This window comes from Amphibalanus amphitrite, unplaced genomic scaffold (genome assembly GCF_019059575.1).
Source record: "Amphibalanus amphitrite isolate SeventyFive unplaced genomic scaffold, NRLGWU_Aamphi_draft 000098F_arrow, whole genome shotgun sequence".
Taxonomy (NCBI): Eukaryota; Metazoa; Arthropoda; class Thecostraca; order Balanomorpha; family Balanidae; genus Amphibalanus; species Amphibalanus amphitrite.
The window spans coordinates 649,013-668,324 of NW_024881593.1; positions in this window are offsets into that span (position 1 = coordinate 649,013).

Below are 19,312 nucleotides of genomic sequence, written 5' to 3' on the forward strand. Positions count from 1 at the left end.
AGTTTAGGTTGGTATTGCCGTAGTTAGATGTTAGTGATTGGTCAAACTACACTAACTAAAAATAAAAATAAAGTAAATTAAAGAGAAAGAAAAACAAACATCATACATTTCACAAGTTTAACATCAGCTCATACTCATAAGGCCTGCACTCAGCCATCACGCCAATCGTTCACATATGATCAACATATCCGCGTATATACCAAAAACGTATCAGAGTATATAGAGTAAACATATGTTCCTCTGTTATCCTGTAAGAGGAGCGCGCTGTGTTTCAGCTCGGCCTATCGCACACAGCAATGTGGTCTACACTGATTGTGCACGGTACTGATATAGTCTGAATATGTGTGTGTGCGACTGTCAGTACCGATATATTGTAGCGGTTTAGTGTACGCGAGTGCCGTGGCGGGTGGGGAGGGAGGGGGAAGCAAATCACCGAGTTAGTAGCAGCTATTTACCATTGTTATAAATCTCTACTCCTTCTACTCCACTCTCATGTTTTCCATTCACTGTCATTCATCATTCATTCATTCATTCATTCATCTCATTCTCATCCATATCATACTTTCACAGCATACATCACAGCTCATTATCACTCATACACAGCATAGTAGACAACAACAGAGACTTGCACTAAAATAAACAAAACGGTAAAGACTGTACATATCACAGCCACATAACATAAACATACAATAAACAATATAATCTTAAATTTTCTTAAACAGTTCACTATCGTGTAGAAACTTAAACAAAGCGTCAGTAATATCAGGGTATGAGTCACCAAGTAGAGTACCCAGCTCCATCGGCGCACCATGGTGCCGGCACAGTACACTGAGATGTCTTCTTTGGTCAGCGTAGTTCGGACATTCAATTAACATGTGTTGCACTGTCACGTACTGGCCGCAGGTACTACATTCTGGTCGCACATCACGGTCTATAATAAACGAGTGCGAGATTCTGGTGTGTCCAAGCCGCAGTCGACATAACACTATTTCCTCACGTCGGACATTCCGGCGACAAGACACCCAGTTCCCCGTAACATGCTTTATGCTCTTAAGGTTTGTCTGGCGAGTATCGTTTACCCACATGCTATTAAATTGATCAAAACATGCTGCACGGATAAAAGACACATATTCCTGCACAGACACTTCATACTCCTCCTCGGTCCTATCTAGTAAAACAGCCCGTTTTGCTTGAAGGTCTGCCTGTTCATTCCCGTAGATTCCACAGTGTCCAGGGACCCAAAGGATTACACACCGCAGATTGTGTTCCTTCAGACAATGCAAAGTATCCTTAATGTCGGTAACCATAGGGTGGTTACTTTCATTTGTTTGCAGGGCTAATAGCAGCGAGAGGGAGTCGGTACAAATGACGCTGTTTGCCAGTTGGTTATGTTGGACATAATGTACAGCTTGGAGCAAAGCAACACACTCAGCTGTAAAAATCGAGTAGTCACGTTTCAGTTTCGTTTTATACTGCATGTTTCCGTGCACGAAAGCACATCCCACGCCCCTTTCACTTTTCGAACCGTCAGTGTAAAGGAAATGATATCCAGGGTGTGTACCCTTAAACTCTTCAAAGGCCTGCAAAACATCACATCTCTCCAAATTAGCCTTCTGCTGTTCAATTAGTTTATGTGCGTCACACTGGTGTCGCTGCCATACAGGGTAAGCACTGGCTTTAAGCGTCACATCATTGGGAAGAACTATCCGAAGGTTTCGGGCGACATGTTGCAGACGTTCATAGAAGGGGAATCCAGATATTCGCTTAATATATCCCCACTCTAGGTCAGGTAGAGTAAAGGTCCCGTCAATGTAGTCTCGACATGGATGTTCATCGTATCCTGTCACTTTTAGGGCATATCTGACAGTCATCTCCCAACGTCGTAGGAAGAGTGGCGGTACATGTGACTCAACCTGCAGTGCCATTACCGGAGAAGTCCGCAATGCTCCTGTAGCTACCCTCAAACACGCGTTCTGTATGCTTTCAAGGGAGTGCACTGCATTGTTTGCTGGTCCATCAAGGACCTGACAGGCATATTCTAGGATGGGACGTATAAGGGATTTGTACATCCTCAACAGAATGGTTCTGTCGGCACCATATTCACGTCCGGATATGCATTTCAATATGGGAATGCGTTTCAATGCTCTGGCTCGAACGTACTGGATATGTTTGTTCAAGTTTAACTTGGAGTCCAGAAACACTCCAAGAAACTTTACATTGTCACAGTATGCAATTGGTTCGTCTTTAATCCGTAGTAGGGAAATGTGATCTAATTCAGTTCTTTTCATATATCGTCCAAATATCACTGCATTACATTTGGTAGGCGTGAAAGTAAATCCCCACGTATCTGCCCACTCCACCAAGGAATCAAGTGCGTTTTGCATGGTTGTTATTAGTTGTGGAAGATGCCTTCCTTGTAACCAAATTGCACAGTCATCTGCATACATAGCATAGGAGAACTCATCTGAAATACCTTCAAAAATATCATTTATCATCAGGTTAAAAAGTATCGGCGAAACAACTCCCCCTTGGACGACTCCATTCTCCTGTTCAAAAATCTGTGATAATCGACCACACTTCACCTGGAAGGTTCTTCCATTCAGGTAGTTTTCCACAAATTTCATCAGTCTTCCACGGAAGCCCAATGTATACATCTTTAGAAGGAGGGCAGGGGTAGACACTAAATTGTAAGCACTTTTAAAATCCAGAAATACTGCCAACGTATATTTGTGGTAGAGGAATCCATGTCGTATCTCTGATTCCAGTCTGATAATGTGGTCGACCGTACATCGTGCTTTCCTGAAGGCACACTGGTATTTCGATAGCACTCCTTTGTTTTCGGTATACCATTTGAGCCTTTCAGCTATCATTCTTTCCATGATTTTACCCATGCATGAGGTAAGTTGAATTGGTCTGTATGACTGAGGGTTGGAAGCCGGCTTCCCAGGTTTCAGGATAGGGACCACGTATGAATGTGACCAGTCTGTCGGAAAAATACCTTCCGTCCAGACTGCGTTAAACATCTTAAGAAGTTCTCCGTATTGAGTATTCCCCATATGTTTAAAAAAAGCGTAATGCAGTCTATCCGGTCCTATAGACGTATTTCCACATCGTTTTATGGCGTTTGTCAGTTCAGGTAAGGTGAATAAGTCATTGTAGCATTCAGCATTGTTAGAACGGAAATCAGGCATAGTTCTAATAATGTCATCAACTCGTGTACGAAAATGTTCTGAGTAGTTCTCCTGCGAGGAGATGCTTTCAAAGTATCGTCCAAGTGTATTCCCAACTTCAAAAGTATCATCGATAATACGTCCATCTATACTGAGTACGGGTAAAGGTCTGTTGTATCTCGTTTTCCTTGTGAATTTCCTCAGTATCTCCCACAACCTGGGTAAGGGGGTCTGGTAATTGAAGAGGCTAAGGAGTTTAAGCCAGGAGTCTTTCTTGGCCTGCCTAATAACCTGTCTGGCTTTGGCCTTTGCTCTTTTATATTCAAGTAATAGTCCTGGGACCTCTCTATTTCTCCTAAATCGGTTTAATAGCCTTTTCCGTTCTGTAATCGCTTTCTTGCACTCATCTGTCCACCAAGGACAGCAGTACTTTGCATGTCCAGTTTTCTTAGGTATTGTCTCTGTTGCTGCTGAGACAATAAGGTCTGTCATAACTTTGCAGTTTTCTACTCCCAGTTGATCATCATAGTTGAGTGTACACTTTTCTCTAAATTCATTCCAGTTTGCTTTATTTAAGTTCCATCCATAAAAAATGTCTGAGTCCTGTGAAGGGTCAACAACATTATTCAGTGTTATATAAATTGGGAAATGGTCACTGTCATGAGGATCATCTTCAGTCATCCACATTGCGTGGGGGGCGACTGATCCTGAAGATACTGTCAGATCGATATGGGAGTACAGCCCAGTGTAATCATCAATTCTAGTAGCACTACCATCATTGAGAACATTGAGTCCAAAAGTTCTGATCAAACGTTCCCATATCATTCCCCTTCGGTCACATCGATCCGAACCCCAAAGCATATGACGACTGTTGGCATCCGTACAGATAACCATGGGCTCCGGGAGCTGCTTAATCAGACTTTCCAACTCTTCATATTGTAAAGGTTCAGTGGGGGGTAGGTAAAGAGAACAGATGTGCATGGTTGAGCTGCCCATTCGTATGGAGCAGGCCACAGCTTGTAAGTTGGTGTTCACAGTTATCAGTCTGTGAGGAATCCTGTTAGTAACATATATACACACACCTCCCTGTCTCCTTTCATCATTGCCAAAAACATCATACCTTGTGTAATTCGGCAAGTTAAAATCATATTCATCTGATGGAAGGAAGTGAGTTTCCTGTAAACAGTAAACATCACATGTTTGGGTCATAAGGAAGGGTTTGACAGAAGCCCATTTTCCAATCAATGCTCTACAATTCCATTGCATTATTTTCACCATGGTGTAGTATGTGTTTGCCTCTAGAGTTTAGAGAAGTTTTTTTGTTTTTTGTTTTGTTTTTTTGTTTTTTGTTTTGTTTTTTTGTTTTGTTTTTTGTTTTTTGTTTTTTGTTTTGTTTTTTTTTTTGTTTTGTTTTTTTTAAAGAAAAGAAAAACTAACTAGCTACTAGTGAATATACTATTCACTCCAATCAGTTGTCTGATGCCGCTTGTGAAATATCTACCCATGACTGCTTTCTTGTCATGGGTTTGTCCCCTGCTCTTTCATTGGATATGCCTGCTCTCACAAGCGGGGGAGCGGGGGGGATGGTATCTGGACAAGCAGATACCTGTGGTTTGGTTTTGCCTTTTCCTCGTCCTAAACCCTTTTGCCTTTGTACAGTCTGCCATTTGGCAGCATCTTTGGTCTTTTTCACTGTGTCTATTGTCTGTGTCAAGTCACATGTCTGAATCATTTCGTCTCCCTCATCTCTTTCCATGGGTTGCGTAATTTCATGAGTTTTCCTCGTATCATTCACCTCCCCTTCATCACTGTCTGTTGTAGCATCTCCCATTGTCTCATCACCTCTCGATCTCTGTAATACATCCCTCTGGGTTTCCTTTACACGTACTGTGTCTGTTGTACTAGCAGCACCTTTAGAGGTACTTTCTGTGATCTGCGACTCAGTCAGTTTTTTGAGCAATGTCATCATCTCATCTACCTTCTTCTCTAGCTTTTCTACCTTTCCTTTCAACTCCTCATCCTCCTGCCTTCCAGTAATATGTGGAGTGCGCACAGTGGCAGCATAATTTCTGAGAACAGGGGGCTCATGGCGGTCATCATACAGTTTCCTGGCTTGGCTGAAAGATACCTCCTCTTCCACTTTGATCCTACATATTTCTTTCTCTTTCTGCCATGTTTCACAGTCATGAGATTGACACCCATGATCAGTGCGTCGGCAGTTGATGCACTGGGGCGTGCATTCTCCCTCATGAGGCATTTGTCCACAGTTTAGACATACCTTGTCTTTAGTGCATCGCTCCTGAGCATGCCCAAATTTGCCGCACCGGTAGCACAGCAGGGGGTTTGGTATATACGTGTGCACGTGGTATGTCACATAGTCCATTTGCAGTTTTGTTGGGCAGGATGGTCTGTCAAAGGTAAGTAGCAGGGTTGGGGTCCCTTGTGTTTGTCCATTCACTTTCCTGGTGAAGCGCTTTGCTCCAACAACCCCAAAGTCCTTTAGCCACTGGACCACCTCGTCCTCGCTAAGTTCTTCTAAGTCATATGCACGAATAGTGCCCCGTGATGTGTTCAGCCTTTCATCTTTCAATACTTCACAGTCCTCATTTGCAAATTTCCTAACTTTCAGAAACTTTTCAGTTTGGAGAGCATGTTTCGTTTTGACGAGCAAAGATCCATCAGTCAAAAAACTAGCCTTTTCCAACTTGTCAACATCCCCCAGGACACCTCTAACACCTAACTGCACCCATGGCCAGCCTCTGGATTTAAGTGTTTTCCCCGAGAGGAGTTTGATTTTGAGGTACGACCCGGAGTTTTCATTGTTTCCTTGATCGAAAAAAGATTCATCAGCCCTCACCCGTTTACCGGGCCTTCCCGGCTTCATTTTACATACCGTTGTGCACTGGGATTTTATAAATGATGAACGAATTGAAATTAAACAAAACTGAAACCAAAAACTTAAAGATCCAAGATGTCTTCCACCGCCACGTCACCACTAGAAAGTCAATCAGCTGTTCTTGCCACGTCCTCCCCGCAAGAAATCTGAAGCAAGAGTGCGTACGATCCACGATCCGAAAAACACGCACCGGAAACTGGACGACGGTGAAAACAGGCGCCTGGGGCGATTTGATCAAGGTATGTGAAATTTACACGTGACGTTTGGGATATAGAAGGCCCTTGGAGCGGGAGAAGTTCCAAATGTCACGTGACTTATATGCCCTCCGGCGCCCTGTTTTCACCGGCGTCCCGGAAACTTGAGAAAAACAAAACACTGAAGAAAACCAAGGAACGAAAAACTAGAAGTGCTTCTATTCTTTCAGAGATGTATTAACTTATGACGTCATAAAACCAAACTAAGCTTGAAAGTGAAACGAACATAGGAAACGAATCTTGGGCGAGACCGGCGAGACGACCAAGGGCGAGACCTTTTAAGATGAGAATTGAGATATGCAGAAGATTGACTTATTCCTGGCATCCTAACAGACAAATTGAACTTAACCCTCGCCGGCCGAGGGGGGGGGCGGGTGCCGCCCCCCCCCCATAGGGTTTTTTCGCGATAGCTCCGAACATGCTGGCGATAGAAAGCTGAAACTTGGCATACCCAGGGGTGTAATTTTATATCTCTTTGTGGGGGCAAATGCACCCACAATCCTGAAATATGTCCCCACAATGATGAAAATGCACCCACAAGTCTTCTTTTACAAGCGCCCTTTCGAGAGCACGTCGCCCTTCGCATGCTCTAATGGCGTACCCTCCTGACCGTCTCGTGTTCCTAGATAAGATAGCCCTTTTAATCACTCAGCGCCCTTCTGGGAATATGGCGCCCTTTTGACAGCACTGCGCCCTTCTCATGGTCTAACGGGGCCCTCCTAAAAGTCTCGCGCCCTTATGTCTCTGTCAACCGTGCATCCCTCGACTGTTCGGCGCCCTTTTGGCCTCAGCGCCCCTGGACCAGTATAGCATTTTCAATCACTCGGCGCCCCTTTAGGAGAATGGCGCCCCTTTTCATGGTCTCACGGTGCCCTCGTAACCGTATGGCGCCCCTACGTCCCCACCAACTTAGCATTAGATACTAGCTGACTGTTCGGCGCCCTTCTGACCTCTCTGCGCCCCTGGATCGTATAGCAAATTTTTAATCACCTGGCGCCCTTCTGGGAGAATTGCGCCCTTTTAACCCTATTAGTGGCAGGGGGGGGGGGGTTGTTTTCATCCACCCCTCAGGTTTTTCGGGAATATCTCCGAAACCGCTGAAGCTACGATGCTGAAATTTTCTGACTTTTCCTAAAACTAAATTGGGCACATTCCCTGAAAATTTCAAGTTCATAACTTTACCAGGGGCGGCTCCAGAGCACTGGGAATTGGGGGATCCTATTCGTGAAGCGAGTCATTTGGGCGAAGATCACGATGCTGCACCAGTTTTACGAGCAGTGAATGAAAGGTATCATGTGGTAACATATACAGTTATTGTGCATCCTCTTTTGACACGTTTTTGCTATAATAGGCGGATCCAGGCGCCCAAAAAGGGGGGTTATGTTTTACCTCCCAACATAGGTGCCCTGACACCGCCTATGCATGACCAATACAATTGTAGTCATTCTCTCATAAGAAAATTGTAACATAACAAGACCATTGCCACCCTTTTTAGAAACAGTACCAATAAAAACCTTATTTACTATACTTTTTGTGTACCCCCAATCTCAATGATCTGTATCCGCCTATGATTTTTGAAAATGCATATTTTTAGGATCCATGTGAATTCCTGGTTCATTCTCTATCGATCGGCAAAAGTTGCGTTAAGATTGGTTCAGAAACCTGGCCGTGATAAACAGTCTAAAATGTATCTGCAATTTGCCCGTTTTTACCCCCCTCTACCCCCCCTATTGACATTTTTTAATTTTTATTTTTTAGAAATGTAGATCACGTTGAGCGAAATCGAATGCCGTTTGAATTTTGAAAATCGGCCCGTTAGATCTCGAGATATCAAGGGGGGGTCGTAAACAGCCCCCCCCTGCCACTAATAGGGGTAGCCAGGAGCCTGCCACTAATAGGGTTAACAGCACTGCGCCCTTCTCATGGTCTAACGGCGCTCTCCTGACAATCTCTCGCCCTTATGTCTGTGTTCACTTTGCATCAATTGACTATTCGGCGCCCTTCTGGCCTCTCAGCGCCCCTGGGCCATATAGCGTTTTCAATCACTCGGCGCCCTTCTAGGAGAATGGCGCCCCTTTTCATGGTCTCACGCTCACGGCGCCCTCGTAACCGTATGGCGCCCCTATGTCCCCACCAACTTAGCATTACTGACTGTGCGGCGCCCTTCTGACCTCTCTGCGCCCCTGGATCATATAGCATGTTTTATCACCTGGCGCCCTTCTGGGAGAATGGCGCCCTTGCCATGGTCTCACGGCGCCTCGTAACCTTCTGGCGCCCCTACGTCCCTTAAGTGGCCTGGCGCCCCTACAGCTGGGCACCCACAATCATTTTGGGAAAATTACACCCATGGGCATACCTGACCTTTGATTCAAGCCAGATCTTTTGACACCAACCGCATTTTCGGGTCAAGTCAGGTCACTGACCTATGACGTCATAAGTGAACCTCTGCACGGTCTTCAGATGTCGCAACTTCGCAACGCCCTCACTGCCAGAGGAGCTTTCACAGGGAAATGAAACTTGGAGGGTCTGGTATCCATGAAGAGTCCCACAACATGTATATCTCGGATTTTTCCTAAATGTCATATGAGGTCAGGTCATTTTCGTGACCTCACCATTAGGTATCAGTCAATGGGGAAAAATGAAAACTGCTATTTTGGCGCCGGGAACGGTCTCCAACTATCTCAAGCACACAGAATCGTGATCTGATGCACTCCTTGCAAGGTTAGATGCGTCACTTTTGCAATGTTGACCTTGCGTGACGTCATTTATGACGTCATCAAGGTCATATTAGTTTTTCGTCAATAACTCCCGATCAAATTAAGCTAGCGAGTCGGGAAAGGCACCAATGGACTCAGGAAGACCTACCGAATCGAATGATATGCGACATGACCACTTTCGACCAACTTCGTGACCTGGGGGCGCTGACCTGACCGTGACCTGAGGTCAACACCCTAAGTTGACCTGGCCCAAACAAAAAGTATATCATTCGACGCGCCTGAGCAAGGCGAACACGATGCTGCCAAAATCGCGGCTCTGTGATCGTTTTTTGCGAAGTTATTCACCAAAAACTGAACCGTACCTTGGGACACTTGACCTGACCTCAGAGGTCACCGGTTGACCTAGGACCTTAAAATCGGGTACCAATCTCTGCGTCTCGTAACGGCGCACACGCTCGTTTTTTTTCTGCGACGCGCTAGCTCCACCAGGGGCGAAACAGCGAGAGGGGGTCGTAACCGCCCCCCCCCCCCCTCGGCCGGCTCGTATGTTACGAAAACCAATAGGTCCGGCGAGGGTTAAGTCTAAATGTATCATTATTATAGGCAACATCGTCCATCTCACACCCAAACCTAATGCCTAATGGAGCCCATAGGGGGCGGAATGGGGGGAGCACCGGGGCACCGTGGCCCCCTTTGATTTTGGTATTTTAACATTGGCCCTATGGGCGCTGCATGAAAAGAATGGGACCGCCAGTGTAGTAAGTAAAGATGTTCCGCCGCCACTGATGGAGTCGATAGAAACTAGAAAGTCTCGCGGGAAAGCAAGCGTGGCCGGTGGCAGCGTTACTAGACGGAAGGTCACGCAACGACTGGTGCGGCAAGTCCCAGACGCAAGTCTCAGGTCAACCGACGACTTCTAGGTGATCAAGTCAAGTGCCCAAAGCAGGGGTTCGGTTTTTGGTGAAAAGCTTCGCCATAAATGGTCGTAAAACCGTGATGTTAGAACCATCGTGTTCGTCACATATTGCTCAGGCACATCGAATGATAATGATATTTTACACTGGATATCAGGGGCGGATCCAGGAAAACTCCAAGGGGAGGGTCATGAATCGAAGTGGTGCCCCTACCTATACCCAAAATTAAAAACTCAACGGATTTCGTCCACTTCATTTTGGTGGTGCCCCCATTTTCAGTTTTTTATTTTTATTTTTTATTTTTAGTCAGTATCTTAACCCTCGCCCGCACATGGGGGGGGTGGTTGCCACCCCCCCCAGGTAGTCTTTCTGCTCTGCACTCAACATTTTTAGAGCTAGAAGGCTGATTTTTCGTATAGCTGCTCCTCTATCCTTTCTTGATGTCCACTGAAAATTTCAAGTTTCTGTGATTTTTGGTTTCGGAGATATGACCTTGTTTTTTAGGTCATGTCATGACCCAAATGGCCAATTCTCAACATCTTTCGCTTGCCATGGGCCTTGTGAGCTTTTGACACCCTGATTTCGGCCTTTTTTGCCAGTCTTACCTCCCACCTATCATGGAACATGTTGTTCGACGATGTACAGGGGTCAAGGTCAGGGTCAAGGTCAACCTAGGTCATCTAAGATAATTGCGTTTTAGGCAAGCTGAATTTACTTTTTGTGAAGTTTTTTGACTGCATTTTTGGTAAAAGCTTCTCAGATCATGATTTCATGTAACATGGACCCAAAAACAATCGGTGCACACATCAGTATACACACAGACACACACAGACATACAAACACATATAATTGACCTTGACCTAACTTGACCTGAAATGACCTCAGCAGCAAAATTCTGGTCGGGTAGTGTGACAAAGAGGTTCTAGCTGGCTTGGCACCAGAAAACAGCATCGTCATCGGTATTTGATAAGCAGCGCACTTGATATCCAACGGTGACCCAAAACAGCAATATTTTTTAGTTTGACCTGACCTGGAAGGTCAATGACTGACCTGAGAAGGTAAAACTGGGTATCATTGGATTCGTCTCTTCCCAAAGAATCTTTTTGGTCTTTACTGCTAAGCTCTATCTCCAACAGGAACGAAATGGCGCGGGGGGGGGGGGGTGGCAACCACCCCCCCCATGTGCGTTCTAGGATGGGAAAATAGCATGTGCGGGCGAGGGTTAACTCTTAGCCACAACCACATTTACCAATTGTAAGCAAGTATATATGAATGTGCTATGTGTATATATGTTGTGGACGCTGAGTAGTGAGTACTTACCAGGAACGTTATCAGGTAAGCAAATCGTTGTCAGTCCGACGAACTTGACCCTGGCGTCTAAAGGGTCTGTCCTTGACACTTCAGGCTTGTCAGGGGCACCAAAGTCCTTCCAGGGACACCACAAACCTGTCAGGGGCACCTACGGCCTTGTAGGGGCGCCACAGGCCCGCCAGGGGCACCACAGGCCTGCCAGGAAGCAGGGGCACCACAGGTCTAGCAAGTACACACGACAGGCCTGTCAGGGGCACAACGGGCCTGTTGGGCCCATGAGCACCCCTAGGGGCAGGGGCACCACAGTCCTTCCAGGGGCACCGCAGGCCTGTGAGGGGCACCAGCGGCCTAGCAGGGGCAACAGTCAACACAGGCCTGCCAGGGGCACCACAGGCCTAACAAGGGCACCACGGGCCTGTCAAGGGGCACCTCAGGCTTGTCAGGGCCCAGGGACACCACAGTCCTTCCAAGGGCACCGCAAGCCTGTCAGGGGCACCAGAGGCCTACCAGGGGCACCACAGGCCTAGCAAGGGCACCACTGGCCTGTCAGGGGCACCTCAGGCTTGTCAGGGCCCAGGGGCACCACAGTCCTTCCAGGGGCATTACAAGCCTGTCAGGGGCACCAGAGGCCTAGCAAGGGCACCACAGGCCTGCCATGGACACCACAGGCCTGCCAGGGGCACCACCGGCCTTGCAGGGGCGCCTCAGGCCTGTCAGGGGCACCACGTGCCTGCCGGGGACACTTCAGGCTTGTCAGGGGCGTTACAGTCCTGTCAGGGCCCAGGGGCACCAGGCCCGCGGTGTCCCTGCTAGGCCGGTGGTGCCCCTGGCAGTCCTGTGGTGCCCCTGGCAGTCCTGTGGTGCCCCTGTCAGGACTGTGATACCCCTTATAGGCCGGTGGTGCCCCTGGCAGGTCTTTGGGCCCCCGGGCCTCAAGGGGGGGGGGCCATGACCCATGTGACCCCCCCCCTTGGATCCGCCCCTGCTGGATATAGGTAGGTACAACCTAGGTAGGTGCTTTTTGTTTGGTGACCTCAACTTATGTCGTTGACCTCAAGTCAATGTCACGTCAAAGCAAAGCCATTCAGGTCGCGAATCTGATCTGAGGAGGAGATCACGTTGAGTAACTAGATAATGAATTTTACGAGTTATCATCCAAATCATGCCCTAAGCCGAGTAGATCCGATTTTGATGACCTCTCCAAGATGACCAAATGCCTCTTACCTATAGTGACATGATGCCCAACCTAAAAATTGACTAATCTAATTAAGTTTCTTATCCAAGGTCATTCGATAGCAGCATAGTCAGGGGAGGAGGAATTTCCACGCCCCTCTACGTTCTCGCTCGGCTCCTGAGTCAACTAGCGACAGGTGATAAACGGGACTCCACATAAAGGTAATAAATAATTAGGAAAGCATTTGAGTCATTTCTAGAGGATGTCAAAAGTCATGTCACTACAGGGGTCATACAACGTAGAAGTAACTCGAGATGGTCCTTTTTTAAATGGGTCCGGATCATAGCTCATTAACTATATTGAATTGAAGAGCCAACGAATTGAATTAACCGTTCTACCTTTATCTATGTATATGTTACAGGCAAAGTGAAAACTCGGGCATTTTGCAAAATGCCTAGGCAATTTGCAAAATGCCTGACACGCCAGGCATTTTGCAAAATGCCCAGGCAGTTTGCAAACTGCCTGACCCACCAGGCATTTTGCAAACTGCCTAGGCATTTTACAAAATGCCTGACCCGCCAGGCATTTTGCAAAATGCCTGGGTTTCCATTTATTCCACTGTTTTTGTTGACTACAGGCGTTGATCATAAACGTTCCACTGTGACTAACCCCACAACACATTTCACATGTGTTGTGGGCACATGTGACACATTCCACGGTCACGAATACAGGGTGTCACGAAATTGTTACGGGATGTTGTACTTGTGTCCCGAAATGTATTGCATCGTAGTTGCGTCAGTGTTCTCCAGCACCTCGCTGACAGGTTATCAGCGGCCACATGGTCTGTCCCCGCGGCACCTGGTGAAGCTCAAATAGGCCTCTGTAGCCCATCATGCCCCAAACGAGAATCCCCAGTGCCCAGTGGGTGCTTCGCCGTCTCGACGGTGCAGCGCCGCTGAGCTGCTGTTGGCCCAGAACTGCTTGTCGGGACGGTTAGTGACTAGGAAGAGCTCTAATAGCCGTTGTCACGACGTGCTATCCGGCGAGTGCACCTAATTTGACCAAATCTGCACATAATCTCTTTTACAGCAAATATCTTTATTTTATGAATTTATTTCAGTGTTTTAACCGATGATGCTCTCTGATAATATGACAAAGGAGGCATATAAGCAATTAGTACAACCCTAGCTGATGGCTACTAAGAGACACACTGAACCAGCTTGACCAAATATGCACCTAATCTGCACCAGATGTGAACCAAATGTGTACCAGATGGCCGTCGTGAAAACGGCTAATATCGCCTCACGGCCTCATCATTGAAAAGTCTGAATCTTTAGTCCTGAATGGTCCAGATTTGGTGGGTTTTGTGGAAATCCAGCTGCATCACTCATGGATGACGGTAAGTCAGGGTTGCAGCCTGAGGTTGAGCGACTTCAGCTTCAGGGTAAAATCTTCAAGATACCGGGGGATGGCCGATTTAGATGCCGAGTGCCCTGGTCCAGATGCCCTGGTGCCGGACCCGTTCAAATTACATCCATTCAGCACTCAGGAGGGGCATGGAGGGACAAGACCGCGCCAACCGCGTATCAAGCTCGTGACTTTCTGTATACCTACGTCTTGCGTCAATTCTGTCGAGATGGAGCCAACGCTGAATGGACTTGAGCCACCGTCTCCGTACCTTTCGTATATACGGAGTTGTAGCCGTGTGTATAAAAGCTGCGATGTCCAGTATTCTGCCCCGGTGGGCAACTGTTCCGGCAGAGACGATTGATAATGTACCTAAACGTGTAACAATCAAATTTTCGTAAATTGGAAGAGTATTCTTTTCTGATCAATATCCACCGAAAGTATTTTCAAAAAGCCACCAAGAGCTCCTAGAAACAGTACAATCATTGTACCGAGCGCATGATTACCCACGAAACCACGCCACGCTGGGGCTCAGTGACCTGAACTCGGCGGCGCTACCCGGAGAACGCAGTGTCCCCTCACTTGGTGCGCATTGACAGCGATTAACTTTTGTAAGCGGCAGTTACAAATGATGCTTACCACAGATAACAGTAGTACTGGATTGGAAACAGGATTCCGGTGGCTGCAGTAAGAGGCCGAAAACAGAACCGAATATTTCGTGCCCATATTTCGATATCTCCTCTCACAGGCAACAAAAAATATTGGTTTATGTGAATGAAACTTATAAAGAAGCAATCGACTAGCCGTGCTCGTGTTTATTGCTGCATTTTTGCATAATGGCAACTTATTTACTAAACGCTGCTGGTTACACTTTCCTCACCGTTGTGAGGGAACGTATGCCACTGATTTGATTATAATGATTTCTCACTCTCATCCACAAAAAGTACTTGTACATACATGGGAGTTTGATCTCTTTATTTACATGCTAATCGATACCAGTCCTGTCACAACGAACCATCCAAACGTCACGATTCAAACCAACGTCAAAAAAAAACACCCCTTCAAGTGTCACTTCGCTTCGCCTGCCCTCACAATTTCATCAGCGACCTTACTTCCCCGCCTTACATCTTCTTGACCCTGCTGAGCTTTGGCCTCTTGTCGCTCCTCGATCGGGTTGCACCAGTGGCTGGGGTGTCTGCTTCCTGACTTCCGATGGACAGCACTGTCTTGAGTGTCTGTCTCACTTATCAGTTACCATGTTTCCACACTTTCCAGCAAATAGATTGAAAACCGTCGCATACATCTCTGGAAGGAGGCTCCTAAGGACGTCGTGGCTGGCTATCATTGCAAACGACTTCCGGTCAGTTCGACATCTCGGTTTACGACTATCTTCGTCACTTCTGCGTCACTTCTTGGTTGATCGCAGACCAGCAGCTGGTTCCTGTTAGCTTCCGTCTTCGGCAGTTGCCTCCAAATCTGGCAGATCCTCACGGTGAGGTCGATGTCTTCCTCGTCTTTCTCCAGTCGTACCTCCAGCGGCGTAGCCCCATGATAGATCAGCAGGCTGGCGGAGGCAGGGCGGAGGCACCGTACTTGTTACGCCTGGTGGCCGAGCGCAGAGCCGAGCGTGCCAAGGCGCCGGAGCTGTGTCCCAGGGAGGCCTTGGCGCTGTCATCCAGGTCCTCCATTTCAGTGGATTTCGCCACCGCGGCCACTAGCTCCTGGATGACAAGAGCACCATCCTGCTGTCACTCCTGCCGTGATGGTGCCATTCGGGCGGAGGCGTCGGCGGGGCTGAAACGTGACCAGTGACCACCATCTGAGGCCCTTAGTTCGACTTCGGAGTACCGCCTCATTCTCCAGGAACTGCCGGACACTCGACCAGTTGTAGTTGCCACCTGATAGCTGACATTGTCATTCGTGAAGAACGCATCGGTCTGGCCCTTCATAACCTGCTTCTGGTGTGAGTGGCGTGCGGATGCCATGGCTAGTTTCGCTGGCCGCTCGTGCACAGGGGGCATCGCGTAATCCATCCACGCTGGTCAATACTGACAGGACTGCGCCGCTCTTGAGCCGACGGCGCTGTCTCTGCATGCCGGTGCGAAATGACCGATCATCTTCGAAATCTTCCTTTCTGAAATGCAGCTCACACACAGCGGAATAGTCCTGATCCCACTCAGCCCGGTCACGGTGACCCATGGCGCCAACCCACTGAGCCCGTAGAGATGTTTCGGTGAAAAAAGCGAATAGGTGGCATGTGAGACATCACCTGTTTTAATCTTTTGTTCCTCTTGATTCGTTGGGTTGTAGCCAGAACGGCAGTTTTTTACCGTTCATTCTCCTCCTCCATTGTTGATGTACCTATACTATACGTATGTATGTAAGGCTTTGCACCACACTTTGTTTTCAAAAGAAAACACCACGCATTGTGCCCTCTAAATAATCAAATTAAAAGTGAAATACTTTAATTTTTAAGCAAATGAAAGTAACATTGGTAGCTTCGATTTTAAATGTAAACGACAAAACACAAAAATGACGATTTCTTGCAATACACAACACACAAATGATCCACCCAGCAGCACGCGAGAATCCCATTTTGGCGCCGTCGCATAAAAACATTCGGCCTCTTACTGCAACTGCCAATATTCTGTTTCCAATCCAGTACTACTGTTATCTGTGTGCTTACTTATACATCGTCGCTAGTGCGAGTTTCATGTCAGGCATTTTGCAAAATGCCTGGGAAAATATTTCAGGCAGTTTGCAAAATGTCTGGTGGGTCAGGCAGTTTGCAAACTGCCTGGGCATTTTGCAAAATGCCTGGCCGGTCAGGCATTTTGCAAATTGCCTAGGCATTTTGCAAAATGCCTGAGTTTTCACTTTGCCTGTAACATATATACCTACATAGATAAAGGTAGAACGGTTAATTCAATTCGTTGGCTCTTATTTTTTTTTTTTTGTAATGTTTTATACGATTTGTAAAGTCAACGGTTAGGCTTCTAGAGTCCAGAGGGCAAAAGCCGTCAAATGACATTTTGTAGAAAAGGTTTCCCAAAGCTCGTTATCGTTATCGATTTTACAAGCACCGTAATGTAAGTTGTTGAGAGACATTATGATCATTATTATAATTGAGCATTTAAAACCAGTAGACGCCTTTTGGGGCGCGATTAGCGAGCGAGCGAGAGAGTAAGCCCTGCACGTACGGAAGGGCGAGAGGGTACTTCCACCTGGTTTGTACACGGCAACCTACTAACCGGTCATTTACGGCGTGCCAAATTTAGAAGCAATCCACCCAGCCGTTCTCGAGATCTGGAAGTGGCACCCTGGACGTGTGCACGTGCTAACTGGGTCCAAAGACCATAGTGGCTTTTGCACGGCACCCTACAAACCGGTCCCTAAACGCGTACCAAATTTGAGCGCAGTCGGCCCGGTCGTTCTCGAGATCTGGAAGCGTCGCCTGCACTGCACGTGCGCACGTGCAGTATCACACTAACCGTAACACATGGGAATGCATTGCCTGCAGTTGGTCCCTGCCGGCATGCCAAGTTTCAGCGAATGCAGTAATTGCCGAGGTATTGTAAGGGGAGCATATTTGACACCCTTTGTTTTTGCATTTTGAACGTTCATTGGAGGTGGTCCATGCATCGAGAGTATCCGATGTTTGGAAGAAGGGGTGCAAATACCCTACTAAAATAACCGCAAGTCAATCGCCCCAGCCATTGCCGAGATATAGTTAGGCCTTTCAAAATCTTCAATTCAGCAGAACGACTTGAACACCCTTGGCTTTTCACGTGGCACGTGCCCAGTGCTAGGACGGTCAGCTAAATGCATCGACACTAGTCGGTGACGAGGTAGAAGGGATGGGGTTATAAAAAAAGACCGCAGGTCAATAGGCCTTGCGGTTGCTGAGTTATATCTAAGCCTCTCAAAAGCGTTACAGGCCGAGCCGGGCCGGGTATAGGGCCGGACCGCTCATACGTATGTACATTCTGAGATTTTTCTAATTCCTTTATATTAAAAAGACTCGTTTCGCGCTTCGCGCTCGCTCGTAATCAACGCAAAATATTGACATTAGTTCAAAATCATGACCTGACCAAGAACGGTCAGATGAAGTCTTAATTATTATGTAAACACGACTTTTATGCACAATATATCAGGTTTGCATATATTTAGGTATATGTAGTTACCAATGTCCGGTTAAAATATCATGAAATAAGGTGTTGACACCTTCTGAATGTTTCTTCAACATGATATGCCTCCGTTATTCTGGGGATGGCTAGCAGCTTTAAACTTTAAATACCCAAGTCCTTCCCCATTTATTACGCTTATATTGCGTAACTCCACAAAGCGACTTTGTTGAAGAGGCCGACCGGCGTTATTATGAGAAGGCGTTATTATGAGGAGCAGGCCAGGCACGGGTGGCACCTATTGCAGAACTTGAAGTTGTCTCCAAAGCACGCAACAGCCTGTTCCACGAGCAGCTTCTGAAGTTCGGGCGGAGAGCTAAATGGCCGTTTGTGGGCGGAAGTTTGTGGGAACAATAGTGGCAGGTGTCGCACGAAGGACTGTACCTTCGTTGGACTGGCGAAGCGGCAAGGACCGTAACGTCCTTGTATTATCTGATATCAGCTACAGTCTTATTGCAGGTAGGTATACCAAGTCATGCAGAAAGGTTTTTATTGCATGAAGTTGTAATGTCTTGCTGCAGCAGCCAGTAGTTAAAGCAGCATTAAAAGACATGAGTTGGACAATACAATTACACGAACGCTCCATTTACGTTCACGACCGAATTCGTCACAATATATGATCGGACATTCGACGGGAGAAGTTGGGCGCCTGTGATGATCCACGTCAGCCGTATGCTAAGCATTTAGGGTACTAAATAGATGAAGTCAGGTAACTACAATCGAAGTAGTAAAAAGCCATTAACCAGCACCTTGCGAATGACAAGGAGACGGTAAGTAACTCGAATGCTCTTAACCAGGAGCCTGCCACTAATAGGCTTAAACGGGTGATATATTATACATAAACGCACTACACAGCTCTGCAGCTGAGATGGGAGGACATTGGACTCGATGCTGATCCCGTATTTACATCGCTTTATCGCTCGAGGTAAGAAACTGAGACATAACCTATAGTTGGTGAGAGCCACCGGAACCTGTTATGTCAATGAACAAGGGACGGTACACTGGTTGTCAACATTACTTTGTCTACACGAAATTCCCGAATCGAGTAATATATGTATAGTATGTACATTGGTATGCATACTGCACTGTGTACGCAATAAGCACTGCTTACGCGAGCGCTGCCTTTTTTATCCGACTATATCAAAGAATATTCGACAACATTATCATAGAATAATAACACCTCACGTTTAGTTATGTATGCAGGGAATAAAAAAACGCGTACGTACGACAAAGAAAGCATACCAACTATGAAAATGTTTTTTTTTTAACGTTGCTGCTTCATGAA